General features: G+C 43.6%; 1 protein-coding gene across 1 annotated transcript in view; it reads right to left on the bottom strand.

The window, feature by feature from the left end:
• The window catches only part of LOC126100462 (mucin-17), a 375,348-nt gene that overhangs the window by 112,331 nt on the left and 240,786 nt on the right, over positions 1 to 22,231 (bottom strand). The window lies entirely within an intron of this gene.

The raw sequence follows: 22,231 nt of genomic DNA, 5'->3' as shown, positions 1-22,231 counted from the left end.
TGTTCGTTCCACCATCAGTAGTAACTTTTGCACTAATCCACAGCTGCCTGTAAACAGTAGTTCGCTGCTGTGGTTTAGTGCAAAGGTTACTGCTGATGTTGGAACGGATATATGTATGTACAGACTGTGCTGTTTTACGGTACGTGGACATATGTGCTCGCACTACTTAGCAGCGTTGCGAATGTATATAACAGCAAATGACAACGACATATAAATGTCAGCTTGTATAAAACAGACATGACTTAAAGCTATAACATCTGCACTTGATAAGGCCTAAGGCTGAAATTGCAATAGTGGAAATAAAAAGTTTAACTGTCACTCGCCTAAACATGATGTCTTTCAAGATTGTTAATCGATGGGGACCGGGTTCAGATCTCACCCAGGTCAGAGATTTTCTGCGACCGGGGACTGGGTGTTATGTTGTCCTTACGTTCATATCGTCGTAACGGACAAGAAAGTCATCTCCATTACTGAGATGGCAGAATGGACACTAATTGGAACGCAATAACTTGAAAAACAAATTAATATTGTTATTGTTATTATACTGTATGGCATTATAAAATGCTCACACATAAATATACACAGGGTGGACAAACTCAAACTGGATCGGAAAATACGAATATTTCATGCATCTTAAAATAGGCAACTTAACATAGTCGTCCACATTTGGGAGCGGATGATGTGAGACTGGTTGACTACCTTAAGGTGCAAGAAATACTCGTATTTTCCGATCCATTTTTATTAGCTTATCCATCCTGTGCTTGTGTACTCTGCCTGTGGCTATTGCAATTGAGGGGGCGGAGAGGAGGCAGAGTGGGTTCGAGAACATTTTTCCACACAGCTGACAAATAATATAGTGTTCCTCCCCCTCTCCAGTTGTCTATCCTTGGGCTCTTCGAAGAACTCTAAATCTAATGAGTCTCTAAATCTTTTTTTATTCTTCTAAAATGATGATATATAGATAATCCTCTGTAACAGAAATTTCTTAATCTTATTCAAGTCCTACATATCCAAAGAAGAAACAATTGATTTCCATTTAAGGTAGCTTCTGAGGCCTTCAAAAGCTTAGTGAAAGCAGAAAGAAGTAGAGCTATTGTATTATTTTGGCTTCATTAAAAATGTACTATTAAACTGAGTGGAAGCAATTAAAATATAAAATATCCGTTTTTTTTTTCAGTTTAATAAATTTCCATTGGATAAAGTGGAACAGAAATACGCAAAACTTGTAAGACGTCATGGTCTCCTGACCTTCATTGCTTACATATTCTGCCCTCACAATCATATTCCGCACATTAAGACGCTTCATTCGAACTCAAACTCGATAAGATAAAGTCAATGTTGTATGAATTCATGTAAATGATATGCAAATAACTAGTGAATCGCAAATGCACTCCGAGATTGAAATACTCGAGGCTGGTGTACACACACATTCAAGACACAACGGTCGCAAGGGCTTTTAGTTTGGGAGACACAAACCGCACGCCGTGGGGCTGGTCCCTTCAGAGGACGACTCAGCCTATCTATGTTGGCTGGTAACCGCCCATAGAGCAGACAGCGTTTGCCCGAGTGAAAGGAAGAACGACCCCGTGTTTGGCTTAAAAGCAAATTCCGCTACATTGTGCGGGAGTGCCCAGCCTACGCATTTTTTACAAATATAGCACACAGTTTCAGGAGATTTTCACAGGGAGACAGCAAACGCCAAACACCGATGCTACAGATTTCCGGATTGGTCGCCTTAAACGAAACGTCATTCTCCCGTTTTAGAAGAGCAATCTGACTGGCAGACAATATTCCTGATGCCTTGAGCTGAAGGAGTAATGGAAGAGACCAAAAGATATACCCCTTCACGTCTGGCGTGAAGAGGGACCGTTCCGTTGTCGCTCTTGGAGCGAGAACACGTAACAAGGGCGTGCGCGCCTGTACGTGTACTCAAAGAGCGAGGAACAAGTCTCTCCTCAGTACTTCACTGGGAGAGCACCTCTGTCGAGAGCGAATCGGAGTGCGACTCTATATTGAGTCCTTGCAATTAAGAGTTGTTCACTGTGTTGGCCGCCACACTTATTGTGCAGTGTGAATGGGCAGAGTTATAGTTAAATGCCTGCGAGCGAATTTTTGAGTGGCATCACGGTGGACTGGTTATCTGACCGGCGTACCACGCCAATAGTTAGACTAGGGGCGAATAGGAGTCCTTGACTTCATCAAGGCGCAGGGAGAGTTTGATTGGCGAAGGTCAATCAAGATGGAACGAGAGTTACCTTATTTGCCAGCAGCGAGCAGTGCAGACAGCAGTCATCACAGCTTACGGTATTATGCGCTACAGCTCTTGCGAGCCCCATATTTCCTCCACAACAGTACACTTCACTGTATTTCACATGTGGCAGCCTCAACCGTACCTAGCAACATTCTAATGGATAATTATTCAAGTTTAGTAGGTGTGGCTCTCAGCCATTCTTCCGAGTTAATAACAATCTTAAACTTTGTATAGAAATTTCATTAGCGAATCCTATCCTTGAGAGGTAACTTCACATTCCGAAAAGAACCCGGAAATAACTTGTTCAGTTCATAAGTAAAGGTGCCATTGTGATTTCTCAGAATTTTAGCAAAATAAATAATAATTTTCGTTGGTTTCATGTTTTTCTCACACTAACTTGCACTACTCCAGTACCCAAGTATACCACTAGTTACGTAAGAAATTTTGTGAATTTTTGTGTCATTTCCTTACAGCGGACGACTCCAGAAGATATTTATTGCTGAAAATTTTTCAGGCATTTCTCTTTAGAGCGTTAGGAGCATCTGTCTGACTTCTGTAGTCGTGTGGGGGTGGAAATTGCATCTTGCAGGAGCCACAGTGTGAAGGGTACATCTCAGATTAATCCATTGCGCAGAAAGACAGAATAGCACCCACGCCGCTCACAAACTCTCATCTAATTTTATATTGATGCTTTACGCATAATACGCTGTTTAGCTGCTTAAGTTTTATGCTACACACCAACAAATGCATGCAACACTTTTTGTTTCGTTTCGAAAGACAAATGTTCTATTAACAAAGTCATGTGACGACGATGTGTGGAAAAATACAAATTTTACTCTTAGGCTCAACTGAAGCTCCAGGTGGCCGATTATGTAGCTTGGCCCTTAAACAAGCCCTTTAACGTAAGAAGTTTTTCCCAGTCTCTAAGTGATGGGACAGTCTTTCCCTAATCCTCATAAATGGACTAAGGTACAACCTACATTCCTGGCTTATAGTCTTGTGACCTTCCATGACGGCACGTTGTAGACTAATTTGTGTTTGTTTTGGTTAGTATATATCGGTGTCGGATAGACCATCAGAGACAGAGCACCTCGTGTTCCTGCTGCTAATAAGGAAGTTATACCATTCGTTTGTTGTATATTTTTACGAGCTTCGAACAGGAACGACTTATTTACAGTTACCCGTGTAGTTACTAGATTATTTTTGTAATTTCTTGCGTGTTCGAGTGCTTACTAGGCACAAGCTTTTATTTTAATAGCAGTTTAGCTTACAGTACCGCCGTTACTATCGAACCTTATATCGACCCTCGTATCGTACAGGCTTTTGTTTTGGTTAGTATAGCTCAGTGTCGGATGGAACGTCAGATATAGAGCACTTCGTGTTCCTGCTACTAATAAGGCGAGTACACCGTTCTCTTGCTGTATATTTTTACGAGCTTCCAACAGGAGCGACTGCAGTAATGGATACGAGCTGTGATTGCAGTGTACAGAAGCGAGCTGCGTTAGCGACCCTTCGCTCACAGCTCCAGGCTGCGTTGGCGTCACACAGTATGAGACTGCTGCCAAGGGCATCACTGTGGGGTTTTCCGAAACTCCTTCACCAAATAAGACGAAGTAAATATTCTTGAATTCCAATCAAGAACAACTGCCAAGATCAGAAACATAGAAGTAGATATCCTCGGGGTCGCAAAGCAGCTTAAATCACTTAATAAAGGCAAGTCTTCTGGTTCAGATTGTATACCAGTCAGGTTTATCTCAGAGTAAGCTGATACAATAGCTCCATATTTAGCAGTTATATACAACCGCTCGCTCACAGAAAGACACGTACCTACATACTGGAAAATTGCTCAAGTCACGCCAATACAAAAAAGGTAAGTAGGAGTAATCCGTTGAATTACAGGCCCATATCACTAACGTCGATTTGCAATAGGGTTTTGGAACATACACTGTATTCGAGAATTATGAAGTACCTAGAAGAAAACGATTTATTGATATATAGTTAGCACGGATTCAGAAAATATTTTTCTTGCGAAACACAACTAGCTCTTTATACTCATGAAGTAATGAGTGCTATCGACAGAGGATATCAAATTGACTCCATATTTTTAGATTTCCAGGCTTTCGACACCGTTCCTTACAAGCGTCTTCTAACCAAACTGCGTGCCTATGGAATATTGTCTCAGTTGTGCGACTGGATTCGTGATTTCCTGTCAGAAAGGTCACAGTTCGTAGTAATAGACGGAAAGTCATCGAGTAAAACAGAAGTGATATCCGGCGTTCCCCAAGGAAGTGTTATAGGCCCTCTGTTATTCCTGATCTATATTAACGATATAGGAGACAATGTTAGTAGCCGTCTTAGATTGTTTGCAGATGATGCTGTCATTTACCGTCTTGTAAAGTCATCAGATAACCAAAACGAATTGCAAATTGATTTAGATATCTGTATGGTGCGAAAAGTGGCGATTGACCCTCAATAGAGAAAAGTATGATGTTATTCACATGAGTACTAAAAGAAATCCACTAAATTTCGATTACGCGATAAGTCACACAAATCTTAAGGCTGTAAATTCAACTAAATACTTAGGGATTAGAATTACACATAACCTAAATTGGAACGAACCCATAGATAATATTGTGAGTAGAGCAAACCAAGGACTGCGATTCATTGGCAGAACACTTAGAAGGTGCAACAGGTCTACCAAAGAGACAGCTTACACCACGCTTGTCAGTCCTATTCTGGAGTATTGCTGTGCAGTGTGGGATCCGCATCAGGTAGGACTGACGTATGACATCGAAAAAGTACAAAGAAGGGCAACTCGTTTTGTATTATGCCGAAATAGGGGAGATAGTGACATAGACATGAACCGTGAATTGGTGTGGCAATAATTAAAACAAAGGCGTTTTTCGTTGCGACGGGATCTTCTCAGGAAATTTCAGTTACCGGTTTTCTCCTCAGATTGCGAAAACATTTTGTTGGTACCCATATACATAGGGAGATATGATCATCACGATAAAATAAGAGAAATCAGGGCTCGCACAGAAAAATTTAAGTGCTCGTTTTTCCCGCGCGCCGTTCGAGAGTGGAAAGGTAGAGAGATAGCTTGAAGGTGGTTCATTGAACCCTTTTGCAGGTACTTTATTGTGAATAGCAGAGTAATCACGCATATGTAGATGTGAAGTATCCTAAGAGAAAGTAACGTCTTGCAGCAAACGTCGTTATTAGCTGGCAGAAAGAGCTGAATGTCAAATAATTTCAAGGAGCGGTATGGATATCACGAAACTGAGGAATAGTTCGCTAGCCGTCGTGTCGTGCAGCAGGAAGTTTTGAGCCCTCGTGGGCGGAGACGGGGTTGCAGAGTTTATTTCGGAAGTCGGTAGCCACTGATCAACAAAGTTGTTCTGCTCGGGCGTAAAGCTTCGGGAGAGTTGGCAAGTGCGGTTCCGTGCGCGGGAATAGGGGCGCCTCAGTCGTTTGTTTCCATAGCGGGTCTTCCAGTTTAGTGGACGTACACGTAATCTATAGGAACAAGTTGCATAGCTGTTAGCCAGTTGGGAGTGTTTAACGAACAGGCGGACCTGGTGAGGTCTAATACAAAACTATAGATCCCGTTGCTTTCGGTGGAAACTCGGAGTTGCTATTTTTGTAAGCATCTCCCCCTTTTTGATTTTAGACTCTTGTCCTGTTTTGTGAATGGAGAGAGATACAAGTTGGAGGCGGTGTAATGACTGCTGCTCGTTTTCCTATATTGCTGTAACAGATCGAGATCCACATATTGTAGAACACGATACGGCAGTCTACTAATCAACACGATACACTTCAAAGTACATCGTGCATATAAATGTATATGAACACAATTTATTTTCTACTTACGCTAATTATTATTCATCATATTATCCGGAAATTTCCTTAATAGTATCTTTCTCCAATTCCTGTAGAATCAAGTGTATAACTGCTTGCCACATAATCATATGACGTAATTTTTAACTTTCATGCAGATTGAAATAGAATAGTGTATATTAAAAGATGAAAAACTGATGCAAATGAAAGTAAGAGAAAGGCCAACTCAATTACGTCTAAAATTAATAGTTTTTATAATGATTGTTAAAACACAATGAGAGATTTAGTTTGGGAAATACGTGAATTTATTAAATTTTATCACGGGGACTCAGTTATATTTTGAAATATGCATAGTGGTAGGCATATATAATATCGTAAATACTACTTGTGATTGTAAGTCCATTAACATGTTATCTTCAATAATATTTGTACTTGTTGACATTGTTAAAACAATATAATTTATGCTTCAGAGGCTGCGGCTGCACGAGAGTTGTTAATTAGCTTAGTTTTGGCTGAAATTCAATTTTGTTACAATGAAATTAAGAAGAGTCCAAGGCAGAACTATTTCGAAGCGGGAAAATACAAAGAGATTACTATTTTAATGACAGAATAGAAAGTAGCTACACATAGTCGATGCCTTGACATTATATTTGCTTTTTGTCACGTGTCAGCTAGCAGAACAGGAAACGAGAGGCACAGGCAAGTGGATGATTGACAGAGGCGAAAATTAAAGATTTTTATCGTAAGACCCTGCGCGGAAGGCAACTGTCGCTTTTGCTGTCTTGCTGCCTTATCTTGCACCTCAACGTCAGATCTGGCACTGTACACTTCTAACTCCTCTTTCTTCTACTCCCTTTCTGTTTCTCTCTCTTTCCTATCTCTATGTTTTGTCCTTCCCTTTCTCTTTACGACACTTAGCCCAACACATGCACTCGCAAGCAGCAGCTAAACCATTTATTTGTTCATGAATATTCAAAAGACAATTCCAGTTCATTTCCAAAATAAAAAAGAGACGGAGCCAACTGAATACAGTGGATTAAAACTACCTATAAAAACACACTCTTTTTTGACGTAAACATAATGCCAGATATGTTTCTGAACGTAGCAGAGTAATCTAATAAACTTATCACACAGTTATGTGCCTGCAAGTCATGACTTTTCACGGAAACTGAACAAACGTATTATTTCTGCAGGGCAAGCTAAATCAAATCTTTGATCGTACACCACGTCTCATCTAATTCCTCATTGATTATCTTCCGCTAAGGAGCATAAATCACGTCTGATACTAGTTAACTATGTTGTTTCTCTTCTAGGCTTGACTATTTCATGTTTACCGGTAAACCTCACAACGAACCGAGACAAAAATAGGGTAGCATTTTAGGCAAGCGCCTGCATATATGAAACAAAAGACCTTTTTCTTCTCTCCTCTTTTTTAAAATTTAGCGTATTTTAGTGGCCAGTCGCAGGCAGAGATAGGAATTCTCATGAACGAAACAGCCAAATAAAACATTGGACTACTAAATCGTTAGATTTTTTTTTTGTATGTCACTATGTTCTTCACGTGGAAGCGTTCTGAAAGCTCTAACTTAACTTATTTTCCGCCGTTCAGAACGTACACGATTTGTGATGTGTTTGTGATAAAAAAATGGACAGCCTCCTATTGCTTCGGATATAATAATAATTCCATGTAGTTTAACGGCCTGGTGCAAGTCTTTCAACTGGATGCCACTTTGGCGACTTGCGTGTCTCTGGCCTGCACTACTAATCCAGCTGGAGAAACTAGACACACAATTTAACGTGGAATCTGAACCATGTGCCGTAACTGGCGACTCCTCACATAGCCAATGCGGACTGAAATATTCCGTGGTCTGAACAGGATTCGACCCGCCATCTTTTGTTTGTCAGTTACGCATCTTACAACCAGACCGGACACCTTGCGTCGCATAAAAAGTAGGACTGCTTTGTCTTCGTACGTACTCGCCTATCATCCAATTCTACGAAAACATAAATTTCTGCCGCTGATCTCTTTGCACTATGAAGAAGTAGAAAACAAAGAAGTAGTTGACTAATAGAGAATGCTCTTGGCTATTTCTTCACAGCTGGCACCTTTGCAGAAACATATAGTAATACACTGAAGCGCCAAAGAAACTGGTATAGGCGCCTGTATTCAAATACCGAGATATGTAATCAGGCAGAATACGGCTCTGCGTTCGGCAGCGCATATACACTCCTGGAAATGGAAAAAAGAACACATTGACACCGGTGTGTCAGACCCACCATACTTGCTCCGGACACTGCGAGCAATGATCACACGCACGGCACAGCGGACACACCAGGAACCGCGGTGTTGGCCGTCGAATGGCGCTAGCTGCGCAGCATTTGTGCACCGCCGCCGTCAGTGTCAGCCAGTTTGCCGTGGCATACACTGTTGCTCCTGGGGTATCGGCGAGGACCATTCGCAACCGTCTCCATGAAGCTGGGCTACGGTCCCGCACACCGTTAGGCCGTCTTCCGCTCACGCCCCAACATCGTGCAGCCCGCCTCCAGTGGTGTCGCGACAGGCGTGAAAGGAGGGACGAATGTCGTCTTCAGCGATGAGAGTCGCTTCTGCCTTGGTGCCAATGATAGTCGTATGCGTGTTTGGCGCCGTGCAGGTGAGTGCCACAATCTGCATACGACCGAGGCCCACAGGGCCAACACCTGGCATCATGGTGTGGGGAGCGATCTCCTACACTGGCCGTACACCATTGGTGATCGTCGAGGGGACACTGAATAGTGCACGGTACATCCAAACCGTCATCGAACCCATCGTTCTACCATTCCTAGACCGGCAAGGGAACTTGCTGTTCCAACAGGACAATGCACGTCCGCATGTATCCCGTGCCACCCAACGTGCTCTAGAAGGTGTAAGTCAACTACCCTGGCCAGCAAGATCTCCGGATCTGTCCCCCATTGAGCATGTTTGGGACTGGATGAAGCGTCGTCTCACGCGGTCTGCACGTCCAGCACGAACGCTGGTCCAACTGAGGCGCCAGGTGGAAATGGCATGGCAAGCCGTTCCACAGGACTACATCCAGCATCTCTACGATCGTCTCCATGGGAGAATAGCAGCCTGCATTGCTGCGAAAGGTGGATATACACTGTACTAGTGCCGACATTGTGCATGCTCTGTTGCCTGTGTCTATGTGCCTGTGGTTCTGTCAGTGTGATCATGTGATGTATCTGACCCCAGGAATGTGTCAATAAAGTTTCGCCTTCCTGGGACAATGAATTCACGGTGTTCTTATTTCAATTTCCAGGAGTGTATAAGAGAAGCAGTTGTTAGATCGGCTACTGTTGCTACAATGGCAGGTTACCAAGATTTAAGTGAGTTTGTACGTGGTGTTGTAATCGGCGCACAAGCGTTGGGGCACAGCATTTCCGAGGTAGCGATGAAGTGGGGAATTTCCCGTACGACCATTTCTCGAGTGTACTGTAAATATCAGGAATCTACCACAACATCAACTCTCCGACATCGTTGCGGCCGGAAGAAGATCCTACAACAACGGGACCAACGACGACTGAAGAGAATCGTTCATCGCGACAGAAGTGCAACCCTTCCGCAAGTTGTCGCAGATTTCAATGCGGGACCATCATCAAGTGTCAGCGTGCGAACCACACAACGATGTACTATCATCGATATGGGCTTTCGGAGCCGAAGGCCCACTCGTTTACCTTTGATGACTGCACGACACAAAGCTTAACGCCTCGCCTGGGCCCGTCAACGCCGACATTGGACAACTGATGACTGGAAACATGTTGCCTGGCCGGACGAGTCTCGTTTCAAATTGTATCGAGCGGATGGACGTGTGCGGGTATGGAGACATCCTCATGAATCCATGGAACCTGCATGTCAGCAGGTGGTGGCTGGTGGAGAGTCTGTAATTGTGTGGAGCATGTGCAGTTGGAGTGATATGGGCCCCTGATACGTCTAGCTACGACTCTGACAGGTGATACGTACGTAAGCATTATGTTTGATCACATGCATTCATTTATGTTCATTGTGTATTCCGACGGACTTGGACAATTCCAGCATGACAATGCGACAACCCACACGTCCAGAATTGCTGCAGAGTGGCTCTAGGAACACTCTTCTGAGTTTAAACACTCTGGCTGGCCACCAAACTCCCCAGAGATGAACATTATTCAGCATATCTGGGATGCCTTGCAACGTGATGTTCAGATCTCCACCCCTCGTACTGTTACGGATTTATGGACAGCCTTGCAGGATTCACGGTGTTATTTCCCTCCAGCACTACTTTAGACATTATTCGAGTCCATGCCACGTCGTGTTGCGGGGGCCCAACACGAAATTAAGTAGGTGTACCAGTTTGTTTGGCTCTTCAGTGTAGCTTGAATAGGTTCCCCGCACACGGAACTAACTACAAAAAAATTTTAGGTGAGGGCGACTGGTCGGAGGTCGAGAAAGCTAAGACAGGTTGTGTAGGTTCGAATTCAGCTACAACGAGGACTCTCGCAGTTTTCACTAAGCAGGAACGAGCTGTAAGACGACCGTCCTCAGGTGAAATACAGATCGTGTTTTCTGCTGTCATCCCCTACCTTCCGCGAGGCGGTTGGAGTAGAGAGAAACGACACCTCTGATCTGGCTCGGAGATGGAGTAAACATGAATGTAACCGTCTAAAAGTGGGTAAGGGCGGCAGACGGAACTGCGCTATACTGGCTCGTAACATTTCCCGCGCTACTGCTGAGCGCAGAGTCGTAAAGTGCGGCCATGAACTTTCTGGATACACGCGGAATGCCCCAACGCTCCTTTCACACTTTGCGATCTGTGATGACGTTTCTCTCCCCCCCCCCCTCCCTCCCTCTGTATCTCTCTCTCTCTCTCTGTCTCTCTCTCTCTCCCCCGTCCGACTTTGCCACACCGGAGTGGTATCCATGCAAAGCGTACCTCGATGAACTGTCGCCGACGTGGGCAGCCTTCAGCGGAATGACACGATACAACCGCTGCTCTCCCGCGTGTTGTGTTGTGCTCGGCCGTGCGCTGACAGGCGCGGCGCTACACGGAACTGGGACGCGGAGATATATGTTCCAAAACAGGGTCGTATTTCTGTGTGACCTTTCCCAGGCGCAGGTTGAGGCAGCGAACAACCATCACGAAAAAAAAAAAAAAAAAATAGACTTCAACACGGGCGCAGGCTTTCGCGGCAGGGAGACATTCTGAACAGAAAACCTCGTGAGTAAGTGGCCGGATTAACATGCAAATTATTCTAGCGTTTCCGCGTCTATTGGCGGTGAACTTTTTCAAGTGAGTGACAAGGCATACCCCTGGTGCAGCACCATTACTGCTATACAGCCTCTCCCATGCAAAGCCTCGAGTGCTTGAGTACGTTCTATCTATAACGTCCATTTCAACATGTCAGTGAATCATACATCCAGTTAGGATGATTACAGCCCGACGAGTTACGTGACTATCACACGCTATGTCTACTTCATCGCCTTCTTGATGTACATATATTCCACGATATCGCATCAGGACTGTTGCATTTCAGGTCTGACGAAAAACGCGAAAACTGACCTCGCTTTTTTTCCAATCATTAATAATCTTCAAGTCTGTCAATTACTGTAAAAGTAAACAACTTCGGTAAAGTTATCTCTTAAATATATTCTAGTTTTCGAGTTAAAATTCGGTAAAATTTGCCTTAATTTCCGTAAACGACAATTTTTCTGACGTATAGCTCAAGAATCTTATATCGGATTTCAGTGCATTTCGGTTCATTTTGAAGCTGGAGGTCTATTGTTGATGGAGAACAGTGACATAATAACAATTTGTACAGTTTAAAGAAAATTGTTCATGTATTAAGCAAATCAAATTTCCCATAAAGATTAAACTTACATAGGCTTGAATTTCTTAGCCTCTTGTCTCAAACGAGGGAAAAAATAATTAAATAATTAATATTTAAACTCATGATGTCCTTGGGTTGCGATGGGCTGCCGTGCAACACAAACAGCAGGCGATCGACAACGGCTTGGTTATGTGCCGCTGTTTCTACTGTTTTTTTTTCAGCTCTCCACTGAACACGCAATAAAAAAGTTTACTAAAATTGTTTACAAATCAAATGCTGAAAAATATGGCATAATTTATATTCCACTGCGTTTTTCAGAAAAATATGAAACGTTCTATTAGTTCTAAAAATAATACATACATACCACGTCATGCTATGCGACATGACCTCCATTTCAAATTTGATTTGAGAATTTTACTTTGAACAATTTCTGAGCTACGAGTCCCAGAATCGTTTGATACCAATCAATAACGGGCACTTTGAGCCACAAAAAATCTCGGAAGCATTTAAGTTATTATTGGTTTTTCCGTCTTAAGCTAAGTGTAATTTAATTAAAGACAATTTTACACCAGACTCGTTTCGCTTTTATTTACAAAGCATCTTCCGTGGATACACTGCTGGATAAATACGTTTGTACATTTTTTGTTGTTTTAGATTAAAAGTAGCGTTTTGTTCATGAAGTTGGAGTGGAAATTACTTACGGTGTTTCCCTACATGTTCTCCAAACCTTGCTTCTTCCCGCCTTGTTAGCAGCGATTGATGTCGAAATATTTCGTTTCACAGACACATTTGGCAGTTTTCACCATTCTACGATATATCTTGTGCTGTATCTGGGTATCAGATAGATTATATAATGGTAAGACAGAGATTTAGGAACCAGGTTTTAAATTGTAAGACATTTCCAGGGGCAGATGTGGGCTCTGACCACAATCTATTGGTTATGAACTGTAGATTAAAACTGAAGAAACTGCAAAAAGGTGGGAATTTAAGGAGATGGGACATGGATAAACTGACTAAACCAGAGGTTGTACAGAGTTTCAGGGAGAGCATAAGGGAACAATTGACAGGAATGGGGCAAAGAAATACAGTAGAAGAAGAATGAGTAGCTCTGAGGGATGAAGTAGTGAAGGCAGCAGAGGATCAAGTAGGTAAAAAGACGAGGGCTAGTAGAAATCCTTGGGTAACAGAAGAAATATTGAATTTAATTGGTGAAAGGAGAAAATATAAAAATGCAGTAAATGAAGCAGGCAAAAAGGAATACAAACGTCTCAAAAATGAGATCGACAGGAAGTGCAAAATGGCTAAGCAGGCATGGCTAGAGGACAAATGTAAGGACGTAGTGGCTTATCTCACTAGGAGCAAGAGAGATACTGCCTACAGGAAAATTAAAGACACCTTTGAAGAAAAGAGAACTACTTGTATGAATATCAAGAGCTCAGATGGAAACCCAGTTCTAAGCAAAGAAGGGAAAGCAGAAAGGTGGAAGGAGTATATAGAGGGTCTATACAAGGGCGATGTACTTGAGGACAATATTATGGAAATGGAAGAGGATGTAGATGAAGATGATATGGGAGATACGATACTGCGTGAAGAGTTTGACAGAGCACTGAAAGACCTGAGTCGAAACAAGGCCCCGGGAGTAGATAACATTCCATCAGAACTACTGACGGCCTTGGGAGAGCCAGTCCTGACAAAACTCTACCATCTGGTGAGCAAGATGTATGAGACAGGCAAAATACCGTCAGACTTCAAGAAGAATATAATAATTCCAATCCCAAAGAAAGCAGGTGTTGACAGATGTGAACATTACCGAACTATCAGTTTAATAAGTCACAGTTGCAAAACACTTACGCGAATTCTTTACAGACGAATGGCAAAACTTGTAGAAGCCGACCTCGGGGAAGATCAGTTTGGATTCCGTAGAAATGTTGGAACACGTGAGGCAATACTGACCCTACGACTTATCTTAGAAGAAAGATTAAGGAAAGGCAAATCTACGTTTCTAGCATTTGTAGACTTAGAGAAAGCTTTTGACAATGTTGACTGGAATACTCTCTTTCAAATTTTAAAGGTGGCAGGGGTAAAATACAGGGAGCGAAAGGCTATTTACAATTTTTACAGAAATCAGATGGCAGTTATAAGAGTCGAGGGGCATGAAAGGGAAGCAGTGGTTGGGAAGGGAGTGAGACAGGGTTGTAGCCTCTCCCCGATGTTATTCGATCTGTATATTGAGCAAGCAGTAAAGGAAACAAAAGAAAAATTCGGAGTAGGTATTAAAATCCAGGGAGAAGAAATAAAAACTATGAGGTTCGCCGATGACATTGTAATTCTGTCAGAGAGAGCAAAGGACTTGGAAGAGCAGTTGAACGGAATGGACAGTGTCTTGAAAGGAGGATATAAGATGAACATCAACAAAAGCAAAACGAGGTTAATGGAATGTAGTCGAATTAAGTCGGGTGATGCTGAGGGAATTAGATTAGGAAATGAGACACTTAAAGTAATAAAGGAGTTTTGCTATTTGGGGAGCAAAATAACTGATGATGGTCGAAGTAGAGAGGATATAAAATGTAGACTGGCAATGGCAAGGAAAGCGTTTGTGAAGAAGAGAAATTTGTTAACATCGAATATAGATTTAAGTGTCAGGAAATCGTTTCTGAAAGTATTTGTATGGAGTGTAGCCATGTATGGAAGTGAAACATGGACGATAAATAGTTTGGACAAGAAGAGAATAGAAGCTTTCGAAATGTGGTGCTACAGAAGAATGTTGAAGATTAGGTGGGTAGATCACGTAACTAATGAGGAGGTATTGAATAGGATTGGGGAGAAGTCTGTGGCACAACTTGACTAGAAGAAGGGATCGGTTGGTAGGACATGTTCTGAGGCAACAAGGGATCACAAATTTAGCATTGGAGGGCAGCGTGGAGGGTAAAAATCGTAGAGGGAGACCAAGAGATGGATACACTAAGCAGATTCAGAAGAATGTAGGTTGCAGTAGGTACTGGGAGATGAAGGAGCTTGCACAGGATAGAGTAGCATGGAGAGCTGCATCAAACCAGTCTCAGGACTGAAGACTACAACAACAACATCTGGGTTATTTACACTTCACCTCGCTTTTGTAAATCGAAATGAAGTTATATGTGTTTTTCTGGTTCATCAATATACATGCTCACGCACTCCGCTGCAGAGCGAAGGATTCTTTACATAATCTGCAGGAGGAGTAGGCTAACTGCTGGCACCGGATTTCACCCTGTCGCTTCATCCATAACAACACAAACCCAAAACTACATTGAACACGCATTCATCACAGTCATCCACGGGACACAAACACACACCTGACAGTTTGTAAAAGGTCGGAAGGAGGCAATGGTAAACGATCGCCTCTAGGTTCTTGCATATAACGGCGATGTAGGATTATTGCATCTGTGATCATTCCTACAGTATGATGCTACTCTGACTGTCTAGGATTACAGACTCAATCCCAGAAATAGAAATGAAATACTATTTCCACCGGGGTATGAAAAGGATGAAACTTTTTCGTTGGCTTCATACACACGGAGAAGTTCTTTGGACTTCTATTACTGCGTCATTGACAAAGACGAAACATTTGTTTCAGTGATGCTCTTCATTACAGTTCTATGCTACGTTTATCTTGTCTATTTTTAGTGATAGACTGTAGTGTTTACAGTATCAGCGTATTGCATCGCGAAAATCGTCCGTATAATCAGCAGAACTACAACTCTCATACACAGTTATTCTTGGAGTTTGCTTGGTCGGGATCAATTTCCTTTTGGTTCATGTGAGCTCCTGATTAACATCTCGGTATCTTTACCTTTTAGCCAATGTTAATTTGCCCTTATTTGTTCATTATTAATGCCTTTTTTTGTTGCTATGTTTAAGACATTAATTCCTTCAACCATGTTTGTGGTATACCTGGTGTCGCATTTATCTTGACGACCGCAAATCACTTTTAGTCCAGAAGTCAAATAAAAAAAATATATCAAGAAAACGTTGTTTAGCTTTCAGGGCAACAGTAATTAGCGTGACTGCCTTTCTTGTAATTTAGATCATTACGAAGATAGAAGGAGCAGCACACTATGTTTTTTTTATTCGATAATCTATCTCTCCTCAAGACCTGTTCAAAAACGTGTCACACTCTAGCATTATCGTGAACATGAAGTTATTAAAAACGTGACACAGAACTGAATTTGACTCTGCTCGTCCACTAGCCAGATGTGACAGAGAACAGTTGTAAACGCAGTTCTCACCGGCTAGTCAGCCGTCTTCACTTGAAGGTTTGTGTCTGTACAATGGATACCAACGAAGAGAAGCCAGAAATGCTTTTCATCTAGAGAGAACGTAAGTTAACAGGACAGTTGCGTTTTACAGTACTACAGTATTGCATCACGCGTGTGAGTATCGCTGATACTGTTCTGCTAACGTACATTCTTCATAGATGAGACGTATTTCTATCTTGTCTTCTCTGGCGAGCCGGCCCTTGAGGCCGAGCGGTTCTAGGCGCTTCAGTCTGGAACCGCGTGACCGCTACGGTCGCAGGTTCGAATCCTGCCTCGGACATGGATGTGTGATGTCCTTAGGTTAGTTAGGTTTAATTAGTTCTAAGTTCTAGGCGACTGATGACCTCAGAAGTTAAGTCGCATAGTGCTCAGAGCCATTTGAACCATTTTTTCTCTGGCGTACTGGAAAAACCTTCAACTCAAGATGGTTGATTGAATGAGCGATGTGCGTTTCCGTTTCTCAGTTGTTGAGGAGCAAAAGAGGATTACAGAATGAAAAGTAAAGCATGGTATTTAATAAAGACGTATTGCTGTTCACATCTTTGTAACGATCAAAGTCAGAAGCAAACATCCTGGTTAATGGTTGATTGAGTGAGCGATGTGCGTTTCCGTTTCTCAGTTGTTGAGGAGCAAAAGAGGATTACAGAATGAAAAGTAAAGCATGGTATTTAATAAAGACGTATTGCTGTTCACATCTTTGTAACGATCAAAGTCAGAAGCAAACATCCTGGTTAATGGTTCCCTTCTCAGCTGAACAACATTTTTTCGATATGTTTTTTTAGTTTCTTGATCGAGATAACATTAGACAGGGTGGGCAAGATAAATGCGACATGCGGTAGTTGTACGGACAGCGTGAAAAACACGTAAAAGACATCGCTTACCGTGCTGCACACGGACGGATATCACGAGAAGTATTACCACTACGATACTGCAGTGCTTGTGTTGTTGAGAAGTACGATGCAAGTTTCTTCGGACATGAATCCGATAAGCGGGAAATCCGATCCGGCACGCATTTTCACTGTCGTCATTCCGCTATACAGCTGATAGTTGTCCATAATCGCGAATGCGAACGCGTTTCATGTTTTTCATAACGGCTGTAATCGCCTCAGTGCCCGTGTACACATGCCCGAAGGAACTCTGCATCGTACTTTTGAACACAGGCACTTTCTCTCTTTCTTTCTCGGGCCTTTGTCTCGCTCCAACGCAGGGTCGGCTTTGTTATGACGGATTTGGCAGTGTCAATTGCAGACGGTGGCCGGATGCCCTTCCTGCCGCCACCCCTAACCCCCCGGGCCGTAGGTAGTGTACCCCACCTGCCTGCGTCTAGTGTAAGTCATGAAATAGTGCGAATGTTTTCAAATGTCTGTGAGTCGTGTAACTGAGTCGGAACTTGGGGACCATCCCTGTATTCACCTAGCGGGATGTCGAAAACCACCTAAAAACCACATCCAGGCTGGCCGGCGTACCGTCCCTCGTCGTTAATCCGCCGGGCGGATTCGGTCCGGGGCCGGCACGCCTACCCGAGTCCAGGAAGCAGCGCATTAGCGCTCTCGGCTACCCTGGCTGGTCTTTGAACACAGGCACTGCAATATCGTATTTATTCTCTGAAACTGGGTGGATTAAAATCTCTCCCCTGTACGGAAATATACGAGTACATAACGGATATACGAGTTCAGGTTGTGGATGCATGGTTGACCACATATGGAAGTTTGGGCCTGCCCGTGAGTCGTGTACAGATAGCCTAATGATAAGGCAACCGCTCGCGGTCCGATACGATTTTTCATCTTCGCCATTCCGTTATAGAGATGATGGGTGTCCATATTCACAACTACGAATACATTTCACAACTACCGTAAGAGAATGCTGTAAATAGGAGCACTCCACCAGAAAGTCAAAATCCAGCAGAATATGCCGCACACCGTTATTCGTGTGCACGCTTCGTACGGTGCAAGTAATCCGACATCTGTTGCAGGGTGTGAAAATCAGACGCTGTTTGATCTCGCGTAGGTAGCAACTGGTCGTCCGACGGGCAGAGGGATTTCTAAAAAGATGAGGGTTTGACATAAAGCACTCCGTCTTCAGGCCACGAGTGGCCTACCGGTACCATCCGACCGCCGTGTCATCCTCATGGAGGATGCGGATAGGAGGGGCGTGGCGTCAGCACACCGGTCTCCCGGTCGTTATAATGCCATGCTTGACCGAAGCCGCAACGATTCGGTCGAGTAGCTCCTCAATTAGCCTCAAGAGGCTGAGTGCACCCCGAAAAATGGCAACACCGCATGGCGGCCTGGATGGTCACCCATCCAGGTGCTGACCACGCCCGACAGCGCTTAACCTCGGTGATCTCACGGGAACCGGTGTATCAACTGCGGCAAGGCCGTTGCCCCGAGGGTGTGACATACTTTACATTATTTCCTTGCGGTCAGTGTCACAGTTGGCTTCTCACACATTTTATTCGAGTGTCATAAGATGGGTATGCAGTTTCTCCTCGGCGGGTGGACCTTCCCACACTTGCGGCATCCCGCCTCTGGGAAACCTATGCAGAGCCGGAGAAAGCCCAGCCGTGACCTTGAGGTTCCTTCGCCATGGCGCGGTCAACTGACCCAAAGTACACGGAAAGCTGCGCGTCGTGCAACAAACGTTGCACTCCCTGGGAAAAGGAGAGAAATTCACTGCCGGCATCATACTTTCCCGACAAAGATTAATAGCTCCTCTGGCGTCCAGAAAGGCGAATGACGTGGGCACAGGGCCTGGCACCTCCGTTTTCTGCGAAACTTTAACCCGCTTCAGGAGTTTCTGGAGGGGCGAGCAGCAAGTTTTGTAAAGGCTCAGCAGACAGTTCCATCCGAGTCACCGTCCGTAACTTGAAACTCGTACTCTGCTAAAGCGACAAGTTGCGCTCGCGATCCGCAGTATTTGTGACGGTATTATCTTACGTCTCTAAAAAGTAAAAAGTTAACCTCTTTCACACTGGCTACATATAAATCTTTATGTATGGTCCACAAGCCACTTTACAAATTGTGGTGAAGGGTACTTTGTGCAACACGTTAACTTCCCCCTTTCTTTTTCCAGTCGCGAGTATTTCGCGGAAACAGCGATTGCAGCTCATCTTTCGTGCGGGCTCGAATCTCTAATTTTACCTTCGTATTCTTTTCCGGAGGCATGTGTAGGAGAAAGCAAGATACTGATTAACTCTTCTAGGAACGTCCGCTCTCGGAATCGTAAATCTCCTCGTGATTCAGAACGCCTCTCTTGCAACGTCTGTCATTGGAATAGCTTGAGCATCTCCGTGACGCTTTCGCAGTTATTAAATCACGTGTAACGTAACGCGTGGCTCTTCTTTGGATCTTCTCTATTTATCAGTCTTATTGAATACTGAAGTACTGATCGAACGAGACTGAGGAACGACTGTCACTCAGAAAGATATCGGAAGATTCCTAAAGCTTGCATGAAAAAAAAAAAAGAATAAGATTAGAGCTGCCTGGACAGAAGAAAGAAAAGAGAAACATCGCGAAATTATGAGTGATATGTGGGAGAAAAGTCTACTAATATCAAATACGGGCCTTAATTTGAGGAAGAAATTTCTGAGGATGTACGTCTGGAGTACAGCATTGTATGGTAGTGAAACATGGACTGTGGGAAAACCGGAACAGAAGAGAATCGAAGCATTTGAGATGTGGTGCTATAGATGAATGTTGAAAATTAGGTGGACTGATAAGGTAAGGAATGAGGAGGTTCTACGCAGAATCGGAGAGGAAAGGAATATGTGGAAAACACTGATAAGGAGAAGGGACAGGATGATAGGACATCTGCTGAGACATGAGGGAATGACTTCCATGGTACTAGAGGGAGCTGTAGAGGGCAAAAACTGTAGAGGAAGACAGAGATTGGAATACGTCAAGCAAATAATTGAGGACGTAGGTTGCAAGTGAAAAAAAATAAATAAATAAAAATAAAAAAAAAATAAAAAAAAACAGAATGTGGGAGAAAGGAAAGGAAAGACAGTTGAAATAAACGTAGTTCATAATGGCTCATACGTAAAAGAAGTGTTTATATTCCGTGAAAAGTTTGATACCCGACGGTCGTATCACTTCCGTCACTGTGCAGGCAACAGATGTCTTCTTCAAGTAGCAGAGGCGCTTAAATCCGTTTGCTGAAGGTCTGTAGCACCCAGTTGGATCTTTTATCACCACAACATACATCAGCCAAAATTTTAAAACTGTCTACTTAGTTGTCGTTTAGGATTCGACATTTCCTAGCACCGTTCATAATAAGCCCACGCATCTTTTCTGCAGATAAAGAGGTCTTGCTCGCGTGCGACCATGGATTTGCACAACCACCGCAATGCACACGGTCAAATTGTTCGACGTGGAGTTACGAGGGTCGAAACGAGATGAAAGAAGTGGAAAAATTGGCGTAAAAATTGATATAAACAGACGTGTGCTATTAAAATCGTGTTCTGTTACATGGCATTGATGGTACTGGCCCGGCATTTGATACAACACTGGGAGTGCTTCTTCAGGAAAGAAATGTTGCGAAACGCGAAGCTTGAGAGATGGTACGTGAAAACTACGCAGCTCCGAGGCAGATGTGAACGGTCAGGTCAATCGTTCCAGCGGAAGTGAGCGAGATGTGTGCCCTACCTGTATCTCCTGGTTAAGTGTGCAACTCACCGCTATAGCGCACCGCCGTGCGATCAAGTTACCATAAGGGGTAGATGTTCTGACAACTTGTAATGCTCATCACAGAGCGCTATCCGAGATAAGTTACCTAAAAAACATAGTGCGCACGTTCGTCGCATTTGCTATTTATTGAAGAAGTAAGGAAGAAATTAATGATGGTCAGACAGATGAGGAATTAATGAAAGCGCTAAGGAAAACGCAGTTAGGAACCAAATTAGAGAGATTATAGAACTGACGAAAGTAAATTGGATCAGAGCATGAAATTCTCACTCAGTAACAGCGTGTGCCTTGATATGAAACTTCCTGGCAGATTAAATTTGTGTGCCGGACCAGGACTCCTACTCGGGACCTTTTAAGTTAGGTTAGTGTTGTGGATTGGCAAGACAGCCAACCCACTATGAGGAAGCCGAAAGGCACGCGTTTAAACTCACGCAGGCTGGCGTGAGGTCTGGAACAGGACAAGGAATTGAGACTAGCAAAAAACGTAATCCATAATTGGTGAACATCGCTCTTGACGGTACATGTTTTACAGCATCGATAGTAACTGGTAATGGCGCCTTGCTAGGTCGTAGCAAATGACGTAGCTGAAGGCTATGCTAACTATCGTCTCGGCAAATGAGAGCGTAATTTGTCAGTGAATTATCGCTAGCAAAGTCGGTTGTCTAACTGGGGCGAGTGCTAGGAAGTCTCTCTAGACCTGCCGTGTGGCGGCGCTCGGTCTGCAATCACTGATAGTGGCGACACGCGGGTCCGACGTATACTAACGGACCGCGGCCGATTTAAAGGCTACCACCTAGCAAGTGTGGTGTCTGGCGGTGACACCGCAGTTAGTAGATAAGTGCTCTAGCTGCCGTCTTCTCGGTTCTGCGTTATCGGGTCATATTTTTTATTTGCATTGACATCTACGTCTATACTCATCCGTGGCGCGGTCAACTGACCCAAATTACACGGAAAGCTGTGCGTCGTGCAACAACGTTGCACTCCCTGCGAAAAGGGGAGAAATTCCTGCCGGCATCATACTTTCCCGACGGAGATTAATAGCTCCTCTGGTGTCCAGAAAGGCGAATGACGTGAGCACAGGGCCTGTGAATCTCTTTCACACTGGCTACATCTACATCTTCATGTATAAACCGCAAGCCGCTTTACAGATTGTGGCGAAGGGTACTTTGTGCAACACGGTAACTTCCCACTTTTCCTTTTCCAGTCGCGAGGGTATTTCCCATTATATCACGTGGAAGTTGCATTCAGTATGGAGCTCTGGAACTTAGGACTGCGTGAGATACAATGGAGGCTGAAATGTATTCCGAGATTCTTCCCTTGAA

This window comes from Schistocerca cancellata, chromosome 9, assembly GCF_023864275.1.
Source record: "Schistocerca cancellata isolate TAMUIC-IGC-003103 chromosome 9, iqSchCanc2.1, whole genome shotgun sequence".
Taxonomy (NCBI): Eukaryota; Metazoa; Arthropoda; class Insecta; order Orthoptera; family Acrididae; genus Schistocerca; species Schistocerca cancellata.
Note: the sequence above shows the minus strand (reverse complement) of the source record. Positions and strands in the feature narration are given on the sequence as shown.